Below are 24275 nucleotides of genomic sequence, written 5' to 3'. Positions count from 1 at the left end.
CCACAAGGACCAGCTGGAGCTGCAACTGTAATCTCAGAGGAAAATCAGCCAGAAATTCCTGAGCTAACAGCATCTGTTCAAGAGATTGTAATCAGGTGCCAAAAAAATGACAGAAAATCATGGGACTCCCAAATATTTTGAGAGATCTTCCAAGTAAGACAATAATCATTACTTGTTAAGCTAGAGCTCTTGATCCAAAAAAAGGTGTGGAATATTGCCCAAAATGAGTAAGTTTAGTGATCTTTATTTATTTATTATGGGTCCCATAATCACATCATTTGGGGAAATAGTGAAGAGACATGTTATTTTTTTTTTAATTTTTTACTGCTCGTCTTTCTTTCTGTTCTCTACATCTATATATTGTTTTACTCTATTTCTCAGTTTAGTAGAGAAGAGATTGCTTTCTCATTTTTTTTATGTAGCACAAATTACAGAGAGGTCCTAAAGGTTAAAATGCACAGGTCTTGGGCTTACCAGTAACAACAACAATCTTAAAATCCATTAAATACATTTTATAATCACACCAACTGTTATTGGAATGATTAACATGATGCATGGATACTGAAAATCTATTGTCTTTTCTGTCTGAGATTTTTCCAAACACCACTAGGAAAAAATGAGCTTGCAGTACTGCTGCTGGTTTTTGCTATTATTTTAGAAAATATTACATTTGCTATGTTTGTAATTTGAAAAACTTTTCTTACACACGTATGATCAAAATCTGAACTACAAAGAAATATCTCAGCTATAATATTCAACCAAAACTGCAGCTTTGCTATAGGACAGATAAAATCACTAGGGATAATGCACTTGATAATGCCTAGTACTAAACAAACAAAGGAAGAATATACTGAAAATATATGAAATCCTAAAATGGAGCACTGATTCTATAAGTAAAGCAAATGATTAAAAAACAAATTGTGTTCTCCTTTCCTCAAACCATTCTGCCTGAACATCTTTCCTCCAGCTCTAAAATGGAGTTTATCAGTCTGAAGTTGTTGGGTGGGGGGTTTCCTTCTATTTGTTACTCCTCTATCATATTCTGTATATTAGCCTGCATTTACCCAAAAGATAATCAACTAGAACCTTGGACTTACAGTGTTTAGAGTAACATAAATACAGCACAGAAAAAAAATCATTGGCCTTCTCCGTGAATTACCTGGAAAACTTTGGGGTTACATGAAAACCTTTGTATCTTTTGATGTACAAATCCTCAATTTCCCAAGTTCATAATCTCAGCTTTTCCAATATAAATGCTGTTTTAGTGCTGAAGAAAATTGAAGAAGATCACCGTTTATTTGTAAAATTAATGTAACTACATGACATCTTGGTGAAAGTCTGAATTATTATATATTAGCAGGTGTTCTACCTGCATGATATCACATTATTATGATATAGAACAGTACATGCATATAATAATGTGGTAAAAATTACTAGGGAGATTGGCAAGAATAAAAAAAATGACACAACTGTTCCTGGTTGGTGGCCCATATAAAGGCATTGTCTGTACTTACAAGTTTTACTTACAACTTAAAGCCTTTGTATTATACCTATAGAGGCTGAATTTCCCAATAACCCACATTTTGGGAGGTTTTGTTTCATATTATATATCACCTGGGAAAAATAAAAGTCTTTTTTAAACATGGAACAAAATGTTCCTCTAAAATACCTACTGATTCTTAATGTCTGAACACTCCTAAAGACTGGAGACAAGACTTTCCCCACTCCTTTTGATGTTTTCTTAGCACAGTCTCTTTCCTTTGGGTTCCCATTAATCCTACCCTGCCTGACAAATTAATATAAATTTTGAATTAACTGTTTCAAATGAAGCAATTATTTTAAGGTGTCCTTGATTTGTAAATACTCCCAAATTCATTTTTAACTGCTTTCTGCAATCAAGACTCCAGAGATTCTCTAACAAATTTCAGGCAGAGCACTCTGGTGCCTCTTCACAAGTTCAGTTCTAAATGGATCACCAGATTTTGAAACAGAAGCTCATTTTTTTTCCCCACCTCTCTCAGCTAAGATGACTGGAAACTGTTGCCAAGCTCTCGGGGAATTTAATCTAGGTTTTATTTTATTTATTTCCACTACCACTGAGGAGTGACATTCAATTTGTGTTTGTGTCACCACTGTGTCACACACAGGTAGGCAAATGGACAGTTCACTCTAACAGTGTTTTGTGCAAGGCCAGGGCACAAGGGCCTGGCAGGGCGCTTTGCCGGGCACCTCAGGAGTGCCATTCCACCCCGGCCATTAAGGGAACAGCAAGGAACTGGGCAGCCCAAGGTGGCTGCAACACAGATCAGGCCACCTGCCACCCCAGTGACCTGGCCACTGCTGCAAGTGCTGCCAGAAACGGGTCCTGATCCTCAGGGAAAGGGAAAGACAGGTGGGAGGGTCAGGGTGGACCCAGGAGGTCCCAACTAAAGCCAGGGGATGGGGCTGGGGCCGCACCTCTGCAGCGGCTGAGGTCCCGGGCAGCCTGTCAGGGCCAGCAAGGCCTGTGGGCGCCAGAACAAAACTTCTTCTAGGCCTAAATGTGCCAGGTTAATATTTAACCTTGTGGAAAATTTTAATGGCTGAGAGGCAAAGGGATTTTTTTGATGGAAATATTGTCACAGGCTTATGTATAGAAAGTTGGCCAGGAGCTGCAAGATCAAAAATTGCTGCTTTTAGTTTTAAGTAAATGCTGCCAAGTATTATTTGTGAAATTGATTTCTTAATCTCTCCTCCCCAGTAAGTGCTCTCTGAGTTGACTTCCGCACTAAAAATTAATTTACAGGTTTTCAAGCAGTGAAAAAAAAGGACAACAAAAACACAACATTATGGCTCTTACACTAAGGACATAAATGAGGTGGAACAAACTCAATATGAGCATTTATCTGTGTTATTTTATTTTGTAATCACTATCTAGTGTTATTTTCCTTTGAAGAATAAAGTAATTACAAAAATGTGTAACATTAAGATGATGCCATTCCTATAACATATCCTATGCATCCTGAAGTCACTGACAAACATACAGCTGTCATTACCACACATAACAATGAATAGAACAGTGGGATTGATCATGATCATGTTGATCAGTTTACAAAAGTCCTGAAATGACTGCCAGGCCGCAGAAATTGTCACGGTTTTCTTGGAAGAACACTGACAAGAGATTATAGGTCTACTGCTTGCTTGCTACACAGAAAATAAAAATTATTTCATAACCATGCTGGTTCTACAGATTTAAATACTAGAGTCAAATTTAGGAAAATTAAAATTTAACACCAAGTTGTAGAAAAGCATAGAGATTTTTAGTTGCTTGGGTTTTTTGTGGGTTTTTTTAATTAGCATCTTAGTGAAACATAGATTTAGAAAAAACAAAGATTTTAGTTATAGGCTAGCTGTGTTGAAATTACTTAGAATAGGAAGGAATTTGGGCCCAGCTAGAGTTAATTAAAATAGTTAAGAAAGCTGGACCTGAAATGGGTTTTAAGATGTTAGTAACTGATTACCAAATAACTGATGATCTGTCATTTGTATGTTTGCTCAGCTGTGCTTAGAACGAGGAATAGAAACATTGATAAAAGTTGGTGTAGGGAACAAGGACAATGACCAATTTCCTCCTTTGGTGGGAACCCCTTCAAAAGTCACGCAAGAGGAAACTTAGAGGCCACTAAAGTAATTAGGATTGTTAAAGCTCAGAGAAGCAAAAAGGTCAAACTGAGGAAGATGAGTTACTTCATCTTCCTTAGGAGCACTGACCCAATTCAAGACCACCAACTCCATTCAGGACACACACTACTCATGCTTAATGACATTTAAGCTCATTTCCATACGAAGCAGAGAATGGGAGGTGTTAATGTTATGAATATGCATTTGTATTTTGGATATTCATCATTTTTGTAAATAAAAAGCTTTGTGTTTGCTTGGATCGGGGCCCTGTGTCTTAGGGAGCCATCCCACGCAGTGCCTGGTGCCAAATAAAACATGCACTTTCTAACTCTAAACTGTTAGAGAGTTTGTGTCTGTCTCAGTTGGATATCGATATTAGGTCGATACTCATATTTTGGGGAAATCGTTCATTTGGGAGTCTTGATAGACTCTTATGTAGGTTAACCTCTAAATAGCAAGCATTGGAATGAAACCTATGGTAACCCAATTTTTTGGCTAAGTTTTCTGAAACACCTGCAGCTTTAAGCCCAAAAAGAAGTCTGACTTTTAACTACTTATTTTTACTAGCATAGTCCCACTTTTAGAGTCAAACATGTTATTATCAACATCTGTTAGCAGAAATCAGTTACAAAGAGATTAGCCAATGTTTGGGGCATCTTTTCTGTCAACTTTTTCCCTTATTAACATTTTACATATTAGGATTGCGCGAAAGCTTGGAGTGTGACATTACAGCACAATGACAGCTTACTGTAAGAGGAATAACTGAGTTCTCTTTATAATCATGTTCTTGGTGCCTGCCAGTGAGTTAATGGGAAGCCTCAAAGATTCCCTGAGAATGAAAGGGTTCACATCACTGTTATTACAGTAAATAGCTTTGCTACAAATCCAAAGCTTTGAAGTTCTCACTGTAAAATGTCTGCCCTTAATTCAGCAATTGAAAATCCTTTGACTCTACACAGAAACCTCTCAGTGAACCTTGCCAAGCTACCTATATTTTGACACTCTACAGAGTCTAACAGAGATTTCCAAGCCTGCCATGTAATACAATCAGAGCTGTTGGCAGCTACAATTGACTTCACATGCCACGTCTTTCTGATCTCTGCTGCTAACAATACTTTGTCAACAGATGTCATCACATGTAAAGCGTCGGGAAGAGCCAACGCATGTGTTGTTCAGTTCAAAGATTTCCTTCCAAAAATATATAGCATGCATATTATGCAGACAGGCCCGTTATAGCTATTAGACACTTAAGTGCACTGGTTGCTTTATAAGTTTACTTCAGTGTTCACTTTTTAAATAAACTTGCTTGTGGAAAGGGGTTTGATCGAAAAAGGGGGAAAAAAAAGAAAAAAAGAGGCAAAAAAAAAGTGCAAAAAAACAAAAGCCCCTAAAACTGACCACTATTCCTTCCTACCTGACCATGAATAGACCACAATTCTGTGGCAGCTGGAGAAGGTGATATCTCATATCCCTGGCTAGAGTCCTTGGAAGTTTAACTATAGTGTTAACATTAAACCACCAAGGCTCATGACAAACTGTGAAATCCACTATGTGCTACATTATAGCACTTGCACATGTTTAAGAAAATGTTCCAGTACGGTTTTCAGACCACAAATGTTGAACTTCAAGATAGTGAGTGTTTCCAGAATGGAAACATCTGTATGCCTTGCCCAAACTGGTATCAAATGCAGGGAAATTCTATTTAATTTAAACAAATATGCTATCTAGTCCTGCTATGAATAGAAATTTACACAGCTATCTGGTCAGCTGCATTCAGATCAATTGATATGGTCAGCTCTCTTTTCAGAAAAGTAACAGTACTCTATTCACATAATAAAAAATATATTCCTACTAGAGCAAAATTATCCACTATTCTCCCACATTAGAATTATTCCACACTCCAACACAACAAAAAGATAAAATTTTTAGTGGCTACATCAGCCCAAAGGAACAATTCACAAATAAACTCTAGTTTACAGTGTGCTACACAATTAATGACTTGCCAATTTTCTGATATAATTTATCAAAAGCAAACAGTTCTGAAAAACTGAAGAACAGTGCTTATTTTTAAAAGGTAGCTTTTTCACAAGTACTTATCTAAATGAAGAGTTTTCAGCCTCAGAATGATTGATCAATACTATTATGAATTACTGAAAAACATATTGATCTAATTTAAACTATATACACTTCACATAAAAATGTGACGTTTACACAGCACTGCACAAAGAAAAGGACTTAAAGAAACAACTGCCATGTTAAACAATGATTCAGGAATGTGCAGTTTGAGGAATTCATGTTTCCGTCAGTGTTGCTTAAAGCAGTAAAGTAAGAACAAGAACTCTAAGAAAATACAGGGGTTTTGGGTGGGTTGTTTTGTTTTTTTTAAATTCTGGATGAGATTGCAGAACCCTACAGTTCAATTAACCTGTAGGATAAAACATATCCCTTGTATATATAAAAATAATGCTATCCAATGTTTTGAAAAAATTAGCTCAGATTTAGACAGGTACCATTTTGGAAAGAACAAGAGGCATTAAAAGTAGAAGAGCACTCAAAAATACAGAGCCTGTAAAACAACATTAAAAATTAAAAAGAACTCACACCATTACTTTAGCCAGCAGCAGATGTACAGTACCATGTTCTCAGTATGAATCTGTTTGTTAAATATATATAATTTCCTGTGCTGACGGCTGCTATAAAAATTCTTGTAAAAAGCTGTACCTCAGTACAGCAGATTTGATTCCCAACTATATTGTTACACTGCTTATATTAGGAAGGGAGAGATAAAAAGTACCAGCATGAACTTTCAGGTCTTACAGCTCTGAAGAATTTAGTTTCTATTCTTGTTACTCATGACAACACTGAAATTGCATCTGCCAGAGTGATTACATGTTTTCACTGAATTGCTTTAAAGCCTGAGTCTCACACATGCACCAGGGTTCACTTAAGGTTCCCGTTCTTCTTGCAAGTGACCACATCAAAGCTTTTGTCCATAACCAATTTTCTTTTACTCTGAAATGGTAAATATTCTTCAGTATTAAAAAAGCTTTACAGAACTAATTTGATTACTCATGTATGTATGCATTCTAGTCACCAATTAAATATCTTTTGACTGCTTCAAACATTTCTTCACAAAGTTCCAGACAGCTTCAAATTAAACTCAACTGGGAGAAATGGATCACTGTGATGTGATGTGGGATCACTTTCCTTCATGTGGGAAGTGCTAGGGAACAGTAGGAAAAGCTGGGAAAACCAAAAGAAGTGTCAGAACGTAAGATCAGTGAGTAAGTCTGGGAAAGACAGTGGTAATGAAAGCACTTTATTAGAAAACACTGGGAGATGCTGGACAATTTGGGCCATTTGACATCCAACCTTGGCCACTACAGCCTGCTTCTACAGTACACCCTAAATTAAGCAGATCCTTATGGACAAGGATTTTATCTGATTCCTCAACTCTTTTCACCATTTTTCTTTCCTTTTTCCTGTTACAAAATATGTAGCCCAAGATAACAGAATATACCTGAAAAGTGAAAAACCCGAAAGAAAAATAGTGCATTTCTGCTAGAGCCTTTTTTCCCCCTCACTTGCATCATAATGGTAAATTTTTTGTAGTACTAATGAAGAAAGAGAAAATTATGCATTACTTACTATGTTTTTCTTGAAGGTGACAAGGCCTAGCATGCGAAAAAGAAGTAGACTTAAAAAGAGGATCTTCTCCAGGTAAGAAACAGTATGTTGATTGAAATGTGAGAGCACAACTTAATAATCTGAACTGGCAAACCCCAGCAAATTCTTGTAGCTGTCTGACAGCTTAGGGGAAAAAAACTACCATGAAACTCAATTGGTTTTTGACCTAAAACCTCAAAGGAAATCAAAGGTTAAGTACTGTCAGGGTCATGTAAGACCAAAATTAAATCAACCTTTTTAATAGTTGTCCATCCACTTTATAAGCTGTCAGTTAATTCTTTTTCTAAATCATGTTTTAGAAGGTTTAACCTTATACTTAAGGCAAACTACCAGCTAAGGAAAGTATCTATCATGTACTCCTGTAAATTCTGGGCAAAGACATAGTGAAAAACAAAGAAATCTATTAGCTAAATAATTAAGCAAAACAGTTTATAACAACCAGCCTTTGTATTATACCTATAGAGGCTGAATTTCCCAATAACCCACATTTTGGGAGGTTTTGTTTCATATTATATATCACCTGGGAAAAATAAAAGTCTTTTTTAAACATGGAACAAAATGTTCCTCTAAAATACCTACTGATTCTTAATGTCTGAACACTCCTAAAGACTGGAGACAAGACTTTCCCCACTCCTTTTGATGTTTTCTTAGCACAGTCTCTTTCCTTTGGGTTCCCATTAATCCTACCCTGCCTGACATCCCATTCCAAGACTTTGGCTAGAGCACAGACCACTCCAAGAACTAAAGATGAGCCATAATCACAGTTCTGGATCTGGATGCTCCCAATCCATCAACCATATTGAGATCTGTGAAGATGACAAATTATTACTGCATTTTTACAAATATGTATTCAGCATTTCTATAGCAGCAGCAGCACACTGTGGTGCACTAAGTAGCCTCAACAGACATGGTAACAACTCTGGGTAGTAAAAGAAAATTACCACAACTCACTTATCAAAGCTTGCATAAACACTGTATATCTGGCAGGATTTTTTCACCTTCTGATGCTACTACTAATATAGATGAGTTTTCTGTAGTTTTGTTAAACTGTAAATTTGGTTTAGTAAAGATGAGGATAGCATTGAAGAGAATAATTAAAAATATTTTACATCAAAAGCTGATTAATTTCAGCTCTGTTTAAATTCACTTAGGAGAATAAGCAACACAGATTTTTGCTTTATACAGTGGTCAACTGACTAGGAAGAACCCAAAAATGTTGCATTATATACTTAATCACTATAACTTTAATGTACAGAACAGGTACAGCATGTCTATAACCTCAACAGTGTCTCTAAGACCTGAAGTCAAAGGACTCCCTAGAGAACTGTGGTAACTGTAAAAAATACTAAAACTGTATGACAGAAAATATCCTTCATGAAAGAGTATAAATAAGTGTACCTAATGAACTCACATGTATCAGTATGCCAAGCTAATACTGATTTCCTAATTTGTCATAATAACAAGTTTCAAGTTGTAAACAAGGAACTGATGAGGAGGAGTTGCTATTCTTTTCTGGGGTAGTGCAAAGATGTATAATGTTTCCCTTATCACACTACTGACAATACATAAATTAACAGGCAATATATCACTTAATCCTCTTAAACTGTGATCAATATTATATATGTGCATGCCCTTTTAAAATACCTTTTCTTCTCCTACTTTGTGGTCAAACTGTGGATGTATGTATTTGTCTGAATACGATGGCCTGAACTTCTGCTTTTCCTCCCTCTGCTTATGTGGGCCTCTGATAGCTTTGCATTTCTCATACAGAACATGTTAAGGCTTAGCTTGTTTCTGCTGTATCTACCATGTTTCTGTCAATCTTTCCATTCAACCTTCACCTCTCCTGAGAGTGTATTTTTAGACACATGGATTTAAAGAATTTATTTCTGTCTATAATGTGCTTCTAAATTACTGCCTTTGAACTGACTGAATTTACGTTTGAGAATCCCTTATGAGTTACATAATGATCATGTAATGTTTACATCATGATTCCTTCCCCATGCTGTTCGAGTTCAGTTTCAGACTCCACAAGTTCAGGTGGTCTCCCTTTGTGTTAACAGACACCAGTCTCCTGAATCCCACTGAGGTCCAGATAGAGTTTATTTCATTCCATTAGCATTTGCTGTAAAAATCTGCATCAGACACTGAGTGGGGTTTGGAAAAGATCTGGCAGCTGGCATGAGTGGGAGTAAGCAGCCTAAGGACAGTGTGCAAAACACAGCAATGAATGACACTTCCATTTTTATCAGAAACTGAGCCTGGGTTTGCTAAAGAATCTGATCTGCTGCCTAAAATTGCATTTCTCACCTGAAATCCTTTCTTATTGCTACTTTCAGCACTGATGTGAATTGAAATTCAGTACAAATGGGGCTCATTAATATCTGAAAAAGGAGGGCAAGTTATCACCCTGAAGACTCTCATCATTCTTTTTGACTGAAATCTGAATCTGATTTAGAGCTAAGTGGCTGTGAATCTTCTTTGCTCTACTCGTGTTCAGTGGCTACCTACAGAATGCATAGTATTTTAAACACATACACTCATATGCATACACTCAAATCTAGAGAAAAGAGAGTATGTATTATATGCTGAAAGTCTTTGTTTAATATAAATCCCCAATGGAAAAAAAACATAGAATCACAAATATATTACCAGAGTCATTAATATATATTTTGTATTTCAAAGAATGATACTTTAATTAGAATAACATATATATGTTATATATATCTATATATATCTATATAGATATTAAAGACCTATTAAATAAAATTACTATGGGGAAAAAAAATCTCTACTAAGAAAAATCTTTTTATGCAGTATATAGTATTGGAGCCTCTAAGGCACCAACAATCTTCAAGTCCTATTGATCAGAATAGAATCAGAAACACAAAATATTCCTATTGTATTACTGGAAGGAGTTTTGCAGATAAAATTTTTCTTCAGTGTCTGTGATTAACATAGACAACTAATTAAGGGAATAATATCTTGTAATTCAAAACATTAACACTTAATTATGATAAGCAGATATCAAAATATCTTGCTTATTACTACAAGGTCCTCCTGATGACATTTCCTTTTGCTTTAAAAGGACCTTTGGCAAATGTCTCTTAAAAACACGAAGAAACAAATATGTTTGGTAAAAAGCCTAATATAACTGAGTGCAGATCTTGCTTTTGTACACGTGGGTCTGATCTGAACAATTTCCAACTAGAACTGTCTTCTCGTGATCTTTTGTATGTAGCAGTCTCCTCAGCTTTTAAAATACATGTATCAGGACAGACTGTTGCAATTTCATATTGAAAGTAATTCTTTAGTATAAAAATCTTTTATCAAAGGTGTCCCACTTACCATAATTCCATTTCTATTCCTGTTAGGAAAAGTGGTAAAAGACGGAGGGTAATCTACAACATGACCACTGGGGGTCATTCATTTTACACAAATATTCCAGTACAGTAAAGTATTTACCGTTTTTTAGTAGGAATAATACTTTAATAGAACTAATTATTTCTGAAGATAGGAACATTCAAAGATAAATATTCAGAGATATTAACCACCTGTGTTCTCCAATTTTAAATGTAAGTAGGAAAAAGGAATACTACTTCAAAGAGCTAGTCACTCTTTGAAAAATATCAAGAAACTGAAAAAGACAAACACAACATTTCAAATCAATGCAGAAAAAAAAAAATTAAAAACCCCAAACAACACCTTCTCGAGGTTTTCTGTTACGTTTTTAAAGGGACAAAGAAAAAATTGTAACTGCTCTGACACAGATTATGAACTAAACTCTGACTTACCTACTGTTTTGCTTTTATTGATGATCTACAGTCCTTCTAAACACTATATATGGACATCTCAATTAAAACAGACCTGAATGCTAACATTGAAAGAAAACCAAACATTTGATTCATGAAACTGTGTGTGCTAAATAAAATCCAATACAATCCTTAGAAGTAAAAATACTATATACCTGGTTTGACAGTCAGCCATAGATTAAAAAGCAAACTGCTGTTTAAAAATGAAACAAATGTAACCTGCTCAAAGACTGAAAAATTTTAAATTATGAAAATAGATATTAGATACCTGCATCTAACAACGAAAATTTTTAGAACTTCAGGAAGTGCCTCATTTTATCTTACATATAAGCTTTATTTATATACATATTTAAATGTATTCGGTTAAGAAAATGAAGCACACTAAAGCTGTGGGCTTTTTCCAGTATGAAATTACCAATCATACATTGACAATAAATGATGCTGATTTCAGTTTTCCAGTGAAACACTAAATGTCGTCACCTACTTGTCAAACAGTATCTGTACATCCAAACAGATCACTAGACATACTTACTAAAATTTAATTTTAAAACTTTAAAATTTCATCCAGCATGATAGCTCCACTAGATATTCTGGCTGCTAATTTTTCATCAAGAAATCAAATGCTTACAGAAAAAGACCAGGCCTCCACTTCAGTTTATATTCTGGCTCATTAATAGCTCCAATTTATTACCTTTCATTCTCTCCCAGGCATACCTACTTACCTATAGGGACACTAATTACTATTAAGAGGACATAAACAAATTCAGTATAAAGATAATGATATGCTTTTAAAAAAAAAAATCACCTCTCTAAAATTACAGGGTTTATAAACTATGCCAACAGATTTACTCCCACATAAGCACAATAAACCTAATAAGCAGTGACACGAACACAAAAACAAGCCAAATCAACTACATACAACCCACAGCTTTAGGACTACTCCTCTCTCCCATATTCAACATTCCAAAATTACTTTTGTTACAGATTCTTTTTCGTTTTTCTTTTTTTTTTTTTTTGAGTCATCTGCAAGCCCTGAAATCTCAACAGGCATTTTAGACTTGGCAAGATAATTTTTTCCTTTGCCAAAAGAAGAAGTTCATACAGTAATACCCCCAGAAATCAAACATGGATATTTTAGAGTGGGAAGAATCACTCCCTGTCTTTCTTTACATTTCCTGGCATGCTCATTTTCATTGGTTTTAATCAATTAAGATGAGTTGCTCATTTTAGAAGCAATTATTTTTTTATTCGCTTTAGGAGCAAATCATTTCCCCTGGGGAACAAAAGTAATTTTTTTAAAAATCAACCTATATCTTCTGTATAAGGTATTCTTAAAAACATAAAATTATCCAAACACCCCAAATGCTTCTTAAGTTCTTTGTTTAGTGATAACAAATAATGCCTCAGCAACATTACCTCTTTTAGTAATTTTTTGGGGAATGCTACAATCTCATAGTAAATCTCATAATAAAACCATGATGTACATCTTTTCATCCACCAAGTTATTACTATGCCTTCTAAACCTGTATCACAACTGCCAATTTATTTTGCTTTTGAAAAATTAGTATCATGAGTGACATGAATATGAACTGAACTGAGAACAAGTGAAAAAGCAGCAATTTCCACAAAAATAAACTGCACCTGACAGGATACCCTTTATAAAGTGGAAACTATCTGAAGCTTGATAAAGAAATTAGACAGGTTGCTTACTCTCAATTTTTAAATTACACACCTTGGCCCCACACTTACCATAGTGCAAATCTGTTTACATTTATGGCACTCTAGGAAGACATGGAGCAAAATCAGAATTCAGATATCTTCAAAATATGTTCCTTGGTGTAGTTACAATTTGCCACAATTTAGAATTAAAATGAATAAAAAAATATTTCATTGAATAAGGATCTAACTAAATGGTGTTGAGTGCCTATAAATGAGAGCTGATCTTTTGGGGCCCACTCAGGACACTGAACTGCCCTTACTTTACAGCTGTCCTAGGAAGCTCACCTTCAGCAAATGGCATCTTCCCTCTTTTGCACAGACCAGTGCATCAGCCAGTGGCCAAAGACAAGTTAAAAGCTGTAAGTAAATACATAAGCAATAGCCATATTTGGAATAGATATGACTTTGATAAGGTTCTTATTCACTCTTCTTATCAATGTACCTCATGTAAATTATATCTTTATAGAAAGTTAATCTGTTGTAGATTACTTACTTTAATTTTTTATTTTACCTAAATAATTTTGCAGATGACATATGCCTGACATTGCTGGACACTGGAAAACTAAAGTCTCTTGTTATTTGATAGAAAAAAAAGAAGTAGTTAATTACTCATTTTTCAAAAACCAAGAAGCTTCGGATAATCAAGGTCACAGACTTACGTGACTAATTCTAAAGTATTGCGTGAGATAGAGAGAAGACGATGATAAAAGTAATGAAATATGAGAAGGAGAAAACAAAACCCATCAAAATTATGTCCAAATTACTAATTTTGACAAAGAAATACAAAGTGCAACCAAATGGCTGCATAAAGGGGAAGATGGGAGGCAAAGTGCAACATCTGGCAGAGACCAATAAACATTGCAATTTTTCAGGAAATACATGTTTGTCACAGACATTTCTCTCAAGCCAGTCTTCAAGAGATCAGAAAAATCTTTTTTCTGTTCCACTTCCTACTGTGTCATATACTGCAATATATGAAAGAGATTAAGCTATTAGAAAAAGTCCGAAGGAGGGTAATGAAGATGGTGAAGGGCCTTGAGGGGAAGCCAAATGAGCAGCGGCTGAGGTCACTTGGTCTGTTCATCCTGGAGGAGACTGAGGGGAGATCCCATTGCAGTTACAGCTTCCTCATGAGGGGAAGAGGAGGGACAGGCACTGATCTCTGCTGACAGGACCCAAGGAAATGGCCTGAAGCTGAGCCAGGGAGGTTTAGGTTGGATACCAGGAAAAGCTTCTTCACCCAGAGGGTGGTTGGGCACTGGAACAGCTCCCCAGGGAAGTGGTCACAGCACCAGCCTGGCAGAGTTCAAGCAGTGTTTGGACAATGCTCTCAGGCACAGGGTGTGACTCTTGGGGTGTCCTGTGCAGAGCCAGGAGTTGAACTTGGTGATCTTTGTGGGTCCCTTCTAACTCAGCATTGTCTGAGATTCTGTGATTATTTTTTGTAGTGCAATATTTCACATGACAATAACTAGTGCCAGATGGTGCTGTGTTACTGCATAGCACTCACCACAAGATCTGAAATACTTTTATACTTCTTTTTCTTAGTGACAAAAACTAAGGAAAGTTCCATAACCCAACAAAAAAAAAACAAAACAGCAAACCAAAAAACAAAAACAAAAACAAAAAAAAAAAAAAAAAAAAAAAAAAAAAAAAAAAACAAACCAAACAAAAACAACAAAAACCAAGGAAGTGATGCCTGATATGCATGCAGTGTCATGAGGAGGAATATAAAGTAGACTCCCTACAGGTCCTTGGGAAGTCCCAGCCATACTAGTCCCTGAGTAACCAGGGGAGGGGAACTTTGGCTTCATTGACTCACATCAGGATGTTCCAGTGATATTTTTTTTGTTGTTGTTCTCATTTTTAATCTAAATATAATAAAAAACCCCAAACACAATTATTTCTGTATTTATATGAATTCATTTCCTAATGCATACCTTTTTCCATGCTGCGTATTTCATCCAGCAACATCAAACTATAGAAATGAGTAAGTCTCATGGGAAGCTCTCACTGCTTAACAGAAACTAAGACACAGAGAATAGGTTTTCCTCTTTTATACAAGTCATCACTGAATAGAATATGGGATGTGAATATAAATCGTGTTGTTTGGAAAACTTTTGCTGTGTGGGTTGGTTTTTGGGAGGTGGGTTTTTGGTTGTTGTTGGTTTTTTTTCTCCAAACACTGTTGCTAAGACACAGAGTTGTGAACAGTGACAGGATATATTTTCCAGGACATAAATGGCAATGAGTCTATATTCCATTTAAACTACTGAATGCCTTAAGGAGAAGGAAGGTACTTGTATCTGCCTTCTGTCAATATTTTAAACAAAGATGTGTAGACTTAGTGGGCTTTGAAATTGAGTTAAACAATTTTTCTAATGCAGTGATACAGTTTTTAGATAGGTATGGTAGCACTGAAACACTAATAAAATGCAAATGGAATAAATATTTCACAAACCAGACTAGAAAATATAATTATTAAGCAAAATTTGTCATATGCATTCCTGTAATAGACTTCAACCCCAAAATTTGGATTTATTTTATCCTTTTATTCTTTCTATTTACAGGCTTTTACAAGCAGTAACAAACTAATGCTACTGCTGTGAAAATGTCCAGAAGAAACAGAAATGCACATTTTTTGTTCTATTCATCAAAGACTTTTTCTTAATATTCTGTACATCACAGGAGCTGTGAGACAAACTGGGAGAACAAAGAGAATATATGAGCCACTACAGTACTGTGCTGATCTATGTGCACAGACTATTCAGATCTATTCAAGTTTTAAGAAATCGTTTTCAGAGTAGTTATTTCTAGACAGACACAGAGAAATAGAGTATTATGCAATATATGCTAACCAGCACATATAATAAGTGAGCATGAATACAGCTATCACTGAAGACAGGTTTCATCAGTTGGAAAGAAATTAAATTCTGGGCATCAGTTCAAATAATACACAGCTTCTGCAATGCAAACTGAAGGAAAAGTTTTCTTCATAACTAATAGGATGATATTTTTGCACAGGCTAAATGGGCAGCAGTAAAACCAGAAAGCACTACATTAATTTTGCCTTTCATAAATAGCTACCCTGCTTTTCATAAATAACCAGAGGAAATAAGAAAATGCAGGTATTCATTGAAATGAAGCACTCAAAAATCACTGAAATTTTAACATCCAGTAGTATCCAATATGGACTGCAAATACTTGAACAGAAATGTCAGCTAGAACTACCAAAGAATTCAGAGGAAAAAAAAAATGCTACAATGGTTCAGTCTAAAACCTTGTACTATTTTGAAAAACTGAAAATGAGGTTATTAAATTAATACAGAAAAAATGGGGATTAAAATGTAATTTTCACCTTTCTAGAAATATCTCTACAAAACATTAGTGGAAAGATCACTAACAGGAAAAAAAAAGATAAACAGAAGATGAAACAAAATATTTAGATTGAAAGCTAACACATTTTTAAAAGCAAGGTCAGTTAACCAGTGCAATTAGTTCTCCAGACAAATGGAAAACTTTGTATCACATCACATCTTTAAAATGAAGTACAAATATCCTTCTGATCAGAAGATATTTGTTTAAAGCAAAATACTGTATAAACTGCTATATTAAGAAATGTGACAAAATGACCACAATAGGCCCTTTAGCTTAAATTCCAGAACCAGTGGTACTTCACAATCTCATTTAGCCTTTTTCCCAGTCTACAACCACAGTAATTACAGAAATGAACTATTTTAAAAATCCTTAGCCTAAGATATAACAGTGTCTTCTTAGGCATCTAAGAATTAAAATTTAAAAAGTGGAATATTTTGTAGTTTTATAATAGATAAGTAATCACGAATAGTGGTTCAGGGGGAATTAAATTTTTAGCTTTATTTCATCTTTATAAAATTTCCAAAATCAAAAAACAATAGAATCCATTTCAACTGATGTTTCCTTCATTTAGCATCCACAGTTCAGAGAATATCCCTGGTACCCTGTTGCAATTTAATTTTAATTAAGGCAAACCAGGATAATCCTAAAACTATTTTCAGTCTTTTGTATTTTTGCTTTTATTCTACTCCCTTAATTTTACATAAAATGTTTGCAACACTTCAGATCTATAGGAAAAGTGTAATACTGTAAAAGCATAATGTGACTTTATACAGTGACTGATACAAAGGATAGTAATTTATTTACTGACTTTGTTACAAGTTTATGAGTCCTATTTCTCACTTGAATTTCAATGTATCAATATAATGTAAGTCACTGAAACCAAATTTCAAATGTAAGGTGGGAAAAATTTCAGCTTAGAATTAAGTTATCAAAGAGTTTTGCGCAAATTCAAGTATTAGCATTATTCAGAAAGATTATTTACAGTGATGAATGGATATTCTGTAAATAATAGTATAGCAACTACTGACATCAGTATCTACTTCTACTTTCTAAAATCTAAGTCACCCATGAGTATTGTAAGTAATATGACTGAATAGCAACCTAGCCATCAGTTATCTGAGGTCAGATACATTAACTCGCCTTTTACTTTGAATTAATACTGTTTAACAGTATTAATATAATATCAAAAGATACTTCATATAATCCATGTAATGTTATTCTTATAAATTCATTTTTTCATAGGAATAGATAGAAACTGAGCCACCTTGGTTGAAAAATTATCTTTTTCAGCAGAGATGGAGTATAATTAAGAAAAATTTAAATAATTACATGAAAATAGAATATTCCTTCATCTTGAGAAAATATTAGATTCAAAATGGTAACAAGAACAACACATATGGCTGATGCAGTATCTTTTAGGGCTATTAGCATCAGACTTGAATTTCTTAATGAATCTTACAGGTATCACAGTCTCCAGCAAACTCATGCCATTTCCTGAAATGTAAGAATTGATTACTTCATGGATGTTGCAAAGAAACCAGCTTGCATAAAATACACTATTTCTAATGCTTATCAAAGTACAGAACCTGTGAGAAAAACAAATCTGCAAATCTCTAAGAAAAAGCACTGCAGCAACATGGTTTTATGTGCCATAAAATTGTTCCACTCAAGGGGCTGGCCCCCAGCTTCGAGGCCAAATAATTGCCATCAGTACCAGGTAAATAAATATGCCACAAGCTAAAAATCTCACTAAAGAACAGCCTGCTCCACTCCCTGTAATTGCACTAGAATTGAGAAGAGTAATAAAAAGATTATTAATTTTAAAGTGAGCAAGATCTACTACAATGCCACAAATTGCAATTTAATATTGATCACATTTGTCTTTAGTATTTTCTCTTATTGAGGCTGGTATAGGGCACTCTATCACATGTACCTGGTGCTGAACACAGCTGCTCACTTACCACTGTTTTCGTGCAGCACTGTTTCTGTGCTTCACAAATAAAAGGATAACAATATTGTAATGCTTTTCTTCTGTACACAGTAATTAGAACTTCAACTCCCTTTATGAAGCTGCTGTTCAAGAATGAAAGAAAAAGAAAAAAGGATGGGGGTTGGCAGAGAAGAAAGGTGGGATAGTGATGCTTACATTGCACCAGGGATCTAGAAAAGACTCAAAATGTTCACAAAGCACAAGGAAGGGAGGAAAACCTGCAGGTATTCATGTTCATGTATATGGGATTTCCCTTTTCTTTTTTTCAGCATTGTTGGATTCCAGCTCTGGTATTTACTTAAGAGAGAGAGCTCTTTTCCTCCTGGTTGCTTAATTAACATGGCACAGTTGGCCCTCTGACTCTGTCAGAAATGACACATGCGTCAAAAGTGGAATGGGTGTCCTTGCTGCAAGGAATTCTATTTTTAAGCAGAAATGACTCATCAACTACTGGGGTGTCCCAAAAGCTACAATTTGTCAAGCTGTCAGGAGAAAAGGGAGGGAAAGAAAAAAAGAAAAAGAGGTCACATCTTTATTTGTATCTGTAGCTTAAAAAGCAGAGGGGTAAAGTACTGATTATACTCAAATCCACTCTGAAAAGCAATCTTCTATGCAAGCCATGTTTTGATAACAGCTATATGGTATCCAGAATTTTTAAAACCTCAGCTGAGTTACATCTTCTTCTATATTATATAGATATGTGAATTTGTATAATGCTAAGGAGGAATGCTTGTAGCTCAGTGTGCACAACTAATCTGTCTACAAGGAAAGAAAGCATGGGACAAAATGTTTGCAGATGCATTATCAGATGCTTTGGGATGAAACAAAAAATGCAGACATTCATTTGGAAAGAGGAAAAGAACAAAAAATAAAGAAAGATTCTAACCTGTACACCAGTTATATAAATATAAATATATATATATAAAGAATTTGAACTGTAATTTAAGAATATGTTCCCGTAGCAATACTGGAAACACATCAAGCAGCACGGTATGAGTTTATGAAAACAGAGAAGTGAAACAGAGCAGGCTATAAATGTGATCTATACAGTTTCATTACACAAACTGACCTTCAAATTATTGTGTAGGTGGTGAAAACCAACACAGGGCAGGTTTCATGAGAACTTGTTTCCAGTGAAAGTTACCAGAATCTAAGCCTTTAAATCTAAGCAAAAAAATGCTAATCTAAGTATTTTTTATCCGTATTTCTTAAGTCAGATCCAAGTCATTATGCAAAGAACGTGTATGTAAGCATAATGGTGTCAATAAGCTTATTTTATTGATGCTCTATAGACAGTAAATTATTATTCAGAGACAACAATAATTAGTAAATTGTAATTCATTCCACCTAGTAAGTCTGTGCTTCAGATACTGCATAATGTGTAGTGCTGCAACACAAATATTAAATACAATTTTCAAAATAAATTTAAAAGATTAGCAAACTACAGGAATGAGAAGCTGAGATGTTCTATTACAATCATTTTTTATCCATAGTCATGGGTAGAATTTTAAAAAGGATATTGGTTCCGAGGTTTTTTAGATAACAAATGTAAATTTTGACACTCCAGTTTCACTGGACTCAGAAACCTCAGTTCATGCAGAGATATGAATTGTATATGGTAGCAAAACTAATTTAAGATTTATGCAAGGAGGGCAGCAAAGGATAAACTCCAGAACTTAAAACATAATTTAGAAGCACGGTTTTTCAAACATGCCTGATTATGCCTGACATCTGCCGTAAACCTTCAGATGAAAGACCTTACTCTTGGACAAATCAAACTTTGAGATCCTGCCCTACAAAAGCTAATGGAATTTAAAGCAGATGAGGACAATCTTTCCAAAACAGAACTAGAGATCAATGAAGACTTCCAGGAATCAACTAGAAGCAGCTGTCAATTTGCAGATCTTTTTCAGCCTGATGTTTAACCCGATGCCTTTGGACTTCTCAGTACACAAAAGCAGAAACAATTCATTGGAAAAGAAAGATGCAATTAGGCACTAGGAGGGTTGAATACCAGTCAATGCTATTCAGATGTCCTTTAACAATGGGCACTTGCTTGGAGAAAAACTGTCAGGTGAGGCAACAATCTCCTGCAGCCTTTGTCAAGCCACCACCTTGCCCCCACCCCTTGAAGGAGCTCAGGTATCTCACATGAAGCATAACAGCACACAAAACCAAACCACCCCTCAGCAGAGAGAAAAGAATTTGACTCAGAATTATATTATAACATCTATGTGGAAACGTACGTGGTTACGTTTATTTCTTGCAAACAGCTCCAGAACAACCAATAAACTCACTTGCCATGAATGCCATTTGTCGTAAGGTGTCAGAATGGACTTGCAATACAGTGGGGGGAAAAGAACGTACTTGCTTGATTTGTTACTCATTTTCAGACAAGAAATAAAATGCTGACATCTAACATCAAATTCTCAGGAACATTCCTGTATGTGTATACACAGCCTCCAGGTCTAAAAAAACCCCAAAAGCTCTCACTGATCAGCCACACTAAATGACCAAAGTCTTATCTAAGTAATCATGACCTTGAACTGCATAGCAACATGTTATGAAAACACAGTTTGCCCTGGGCCAGAAAGGATCACACATCTTCCTTGGGCTTGGATTCATTTCAGTCTTTTGAGAGTCTCTGAGTTTATAAATAAGAAATGGTGTTACAAAAGATGAAGGTGTTAAATGTTCACTTTCTAAAAATGGCATTTTTAGGCAAAATAATATTGCTCTAAGATTGAAATCCTATAGACACCCTTGCAACTCTGCAGGCTTAGATCTTCAGAGCAATAATGGGGTCTTCTCTTCCTTTGAGTCTTGCAGGCCACATAGTCAGCTTTACATTGCAGGAGACATAATAATCAGATATACCAACATCCTACCAACCAAAATATCGCCAGTATAATTTGTCCAAGTGAGATACCAGTGATGCAGGAAAGTCCACAATCATCCTATGATTATCTTTTCCAATATTTCACCACTATGACAGCTATCAAACTTTCCTACAGTTAGAAACTAATCTGCAAAGTTGTAAATTATATAGACATTATCATTTCTCCAAGCATTATAGAGAATGACCTTCGAGTACCATTCCACTTACATACTGGAATGGTACCACATCTGCCCCTCCCTACATCACAGTGTGAAATTTTAGTGTAAAATTCTGCTTCTTTGAAAAAGTCTTGTGATGTAAATACAGCTAACAAGCTACTCAAATTAGACCACACCTAAGTCAGACCTCCATGTTCAATGAATTTCCTCCATTCATCCTTCGAAGAGAGAAGCTTGAGAAAGCAGCATGTCTTGCTCTCCTAAAAAGTGCTGTCTTAAAAATGTGCCAGTGATACAAATTTTTGTCTATATTGAAATCGAATTTCTGTCAATTTACTAGAAACTAAAAGGAAAAACTAATGGCCAAATGTTTAAAAAAAAAAAAAAGAGTACATTTCACCTAGCCCTTAAAAAAGAAAGATCTGATTCCTGAAATACAGTACTCTCGTTTGTCTAAGAGATGACAAAAATTTATACCATATAAGAATTGGGTCATGAAAAAGTGAGGACTTAGCTATTTGATGATTGAACTCTCAAGCCTGGTATGTTCAGTATAAACACATTAATTTAAGAGACAGATATTTACTTAAAGGCCTGTCTAGCAACATTTTAATACAAATAAAGCCTGCAAATATCACTGCATGTAAAAAGTTTTGCTATTTCAGATTACTGACTTCTTTTGGGAATAATAAAATTATACAAACTTGAACTTCAGTGATTCCTTAGCATAGCATGCAACTGGCTGCAGCTGGAAAGCAGCTTTGCAGAAAATGACCTGAGTCTAGAAGTTCACTATAAGCCATCCATGGGCCCTTGCAGTAAAGAAGGTCAGCAGCATTTTCCAGGCTGCATCAGGAAATGTCTCCAGCACGGAGACACAGAATTAGGGGAGTGAGGCCAATGAAAGGCACAAAGATGTTAAGAGACTGGAGTCCTGTCTCATGAGGAGGGCTGAGAGAGTACTGAGGGACTGTTTTGTCTGACGAAGATAAGGCTCAAAGAATCTTACCAATATCTATAAATACCTGATGGAGCCTCCTTCAGGTATAAAGAAAACAGAGCCAACCTCTACTCAGTCATACTCAATGACAGGCCAAGAGGAAATTACAGTTACTGAGGCCTTGTACAAGGCCTAACACTTCAGAAAATGAGTCCCATTGGAATTTATCACATCATCAAGGTTGTGCATCACAGTTGCTATGAATTTCTGTATAACACCAAGGGATAAAAACAGTACACAAAAATTTCCAGAGATTGATTTGTCTATTATTATGGAAGAAAAATCTTGTTTGCCATTTTATCTGAAACTCATCCACAGTATTTCTCATTTAATTCATTTGCAACAATTCATTTTCACCCATTTAGCAAACACAAACTACTGGCATTGATTAACAGAAACTTCATTACAGTGGTTTGTCTAGAGAACTCAGAATATTTCCATATTGCCTAACCAGAGATTCTGTACCACTAGCAAAAATCAGTGTAGTCCAATGTTATTTCATTCATGTGATAAACATACAGAGGAATTACCTTTATTCATTATTATAATCTCCTAAATTGATTGGTAGAGTTGTTCAGGTAGTGTTTTACAAATTTTATCTGCATATAATTTGCCAAACTCAAGCTCTCTGAACATGTCAGAGAATGAATGTAAACACTCTAGCTAAGAGATGGATAGTACATAAATCATGCATCTTATTTTCCAGTATGCCTCACTACATCCAGATTTTTTAATAATTCACGATAATCCTGTAATGATTGGTGGTCAAGGGACAATGTCTAACAACAAAACTAGGTGACATACAATCATACTTAATCCCTTTGTCCTAGAGCACCAACTGCATAGTAACACATGGACAATCATTGCCAGGTGGTTTTTTCCCCTCCACTGTGGCTTGTTTCTTTTGGTTTTTGCCTTATAGTAATCGTCTCACTGCTGTTGCTGGATTTTACTCATAATTAACACCATCTGTGCCTAACAAAATCCTTCAATCATTCTGGTATTCAGTTGCCTGCAGAGGCCATGCATTGAGCTGCACACCCACCTGGCTTCAACTGTAGCATGCTAATGAAAGTAATGAATCTTAGCTGTGGACACTTTCCCAGAAAAATTTGCAGAGCACTGAAGAAAATTAAAGTTCATTGTCACAAATAAGGCTTTCTTCCGGAAACCACTTCTGAATTAAAGCAATAATGGTGTACACTCAGAACTTATTACAAACAGAGTAAAGATAGAATTAAAATACTTATGACCAAAAATCTTATTTAATGATGTACCAGTTTAAAGGGTGTTGACTGGGGCTTTATGAACCACAGATTTTCTGATTTGCTGAGAATCAGCAGCAGGAACAACTGAAGTTATAGTTCTGTTATAATAGTAAAAAACCAAGTGACTTGAAAATAAACACTCAAGAAATTCACTTACATATTTAAGCTAAATTTTCTTTAAATCAGAAAATTACACCTATCACTCCATTTGAGACCTGAGCAGTTAATAAAACTAAGGGGAATTAAAAGTTTCCTTTTCCCTGTTTATGTAAAAAAAGGTGGAGATAAAACATACAACTGGATTTACTTCAGCATGGAACAAAAGTTATTAGCTCACAGAAATAGTCAAATTGATACAGTGTTAACAAAATTAAAACTAGGAAAATATTAAAATTTTACAAGGCCACCAGCTGCAAGGTATTGTGAGAGACTTCCCTCCCAAGAATGCAGGGGACAATATTGTTTTTATCGACTTGCCAAGATACAGACCACTGTATTTTTAGCAATTTTAGCAATGGTAAACAATCTAACAGCATTTCCTTGAAGCAGATCCCAGAATTTTAAGTCAACTTGTACATCTCTTAGTCGTGCATCATAAAAAAATGTATATATATAAACTCTAATGTGTACTTAGTATGAAGGAATGTTCCAGTAGTCACTTAGAGTGGGTTAATGAGTGTACTAAGACAAAGCAGAACTTTATA

At 35.3% G+C, this 24275-nt stretch overlaps 1 protein-coding gene and 1 long non-coding RNA gene across 13 annotated transcripts in view; one reads left to right on the top strand and one right to left on the bottom strand.

Annotated features, from left to right (window-relative positions):
- The window catches only part of LOC309575713, a 30639-nt gene extending 17401 nt beyond the window's left edge, over positions 1-13238 (top strand). The window contains exons 2-3 of the long non-coding RNA XR_014226619.1: positions 7325-7380; positions 13146-13238. This is a non-coding gene — a long non-coding RNA (uncharacterized lncRNA). The remainder of the gene's footprint in view (positions 1-7324; positions 7381-13145) is intronic.
- KCNMA1 (potassium calcium-activated channel subfamily M alpha 1) overlaps positions 1-24275 on the bottom strand; it is a 439539-nt gene that overhangs the window by 211112 nt on the left and 204152 nt on the right. The window lies entirely within an intron of this gene.

Source organism: Coloeus monedula, assembly GCF_965178545.1.
Source record: "Coloeus monedula genome assembly, chromosome: 8".
Classification (NCBI taxonomy): domain Eukaryota; kingdom Metazoa; phylum Chordata; class Aves; order Passeriformes; family Corvidae; genus Coloeus; species Coloeus monedula.
Note: the sequence above shows the minus strand (reverse complement) of the source record. Positions and strands in the feature narration are given on the sequence as shown.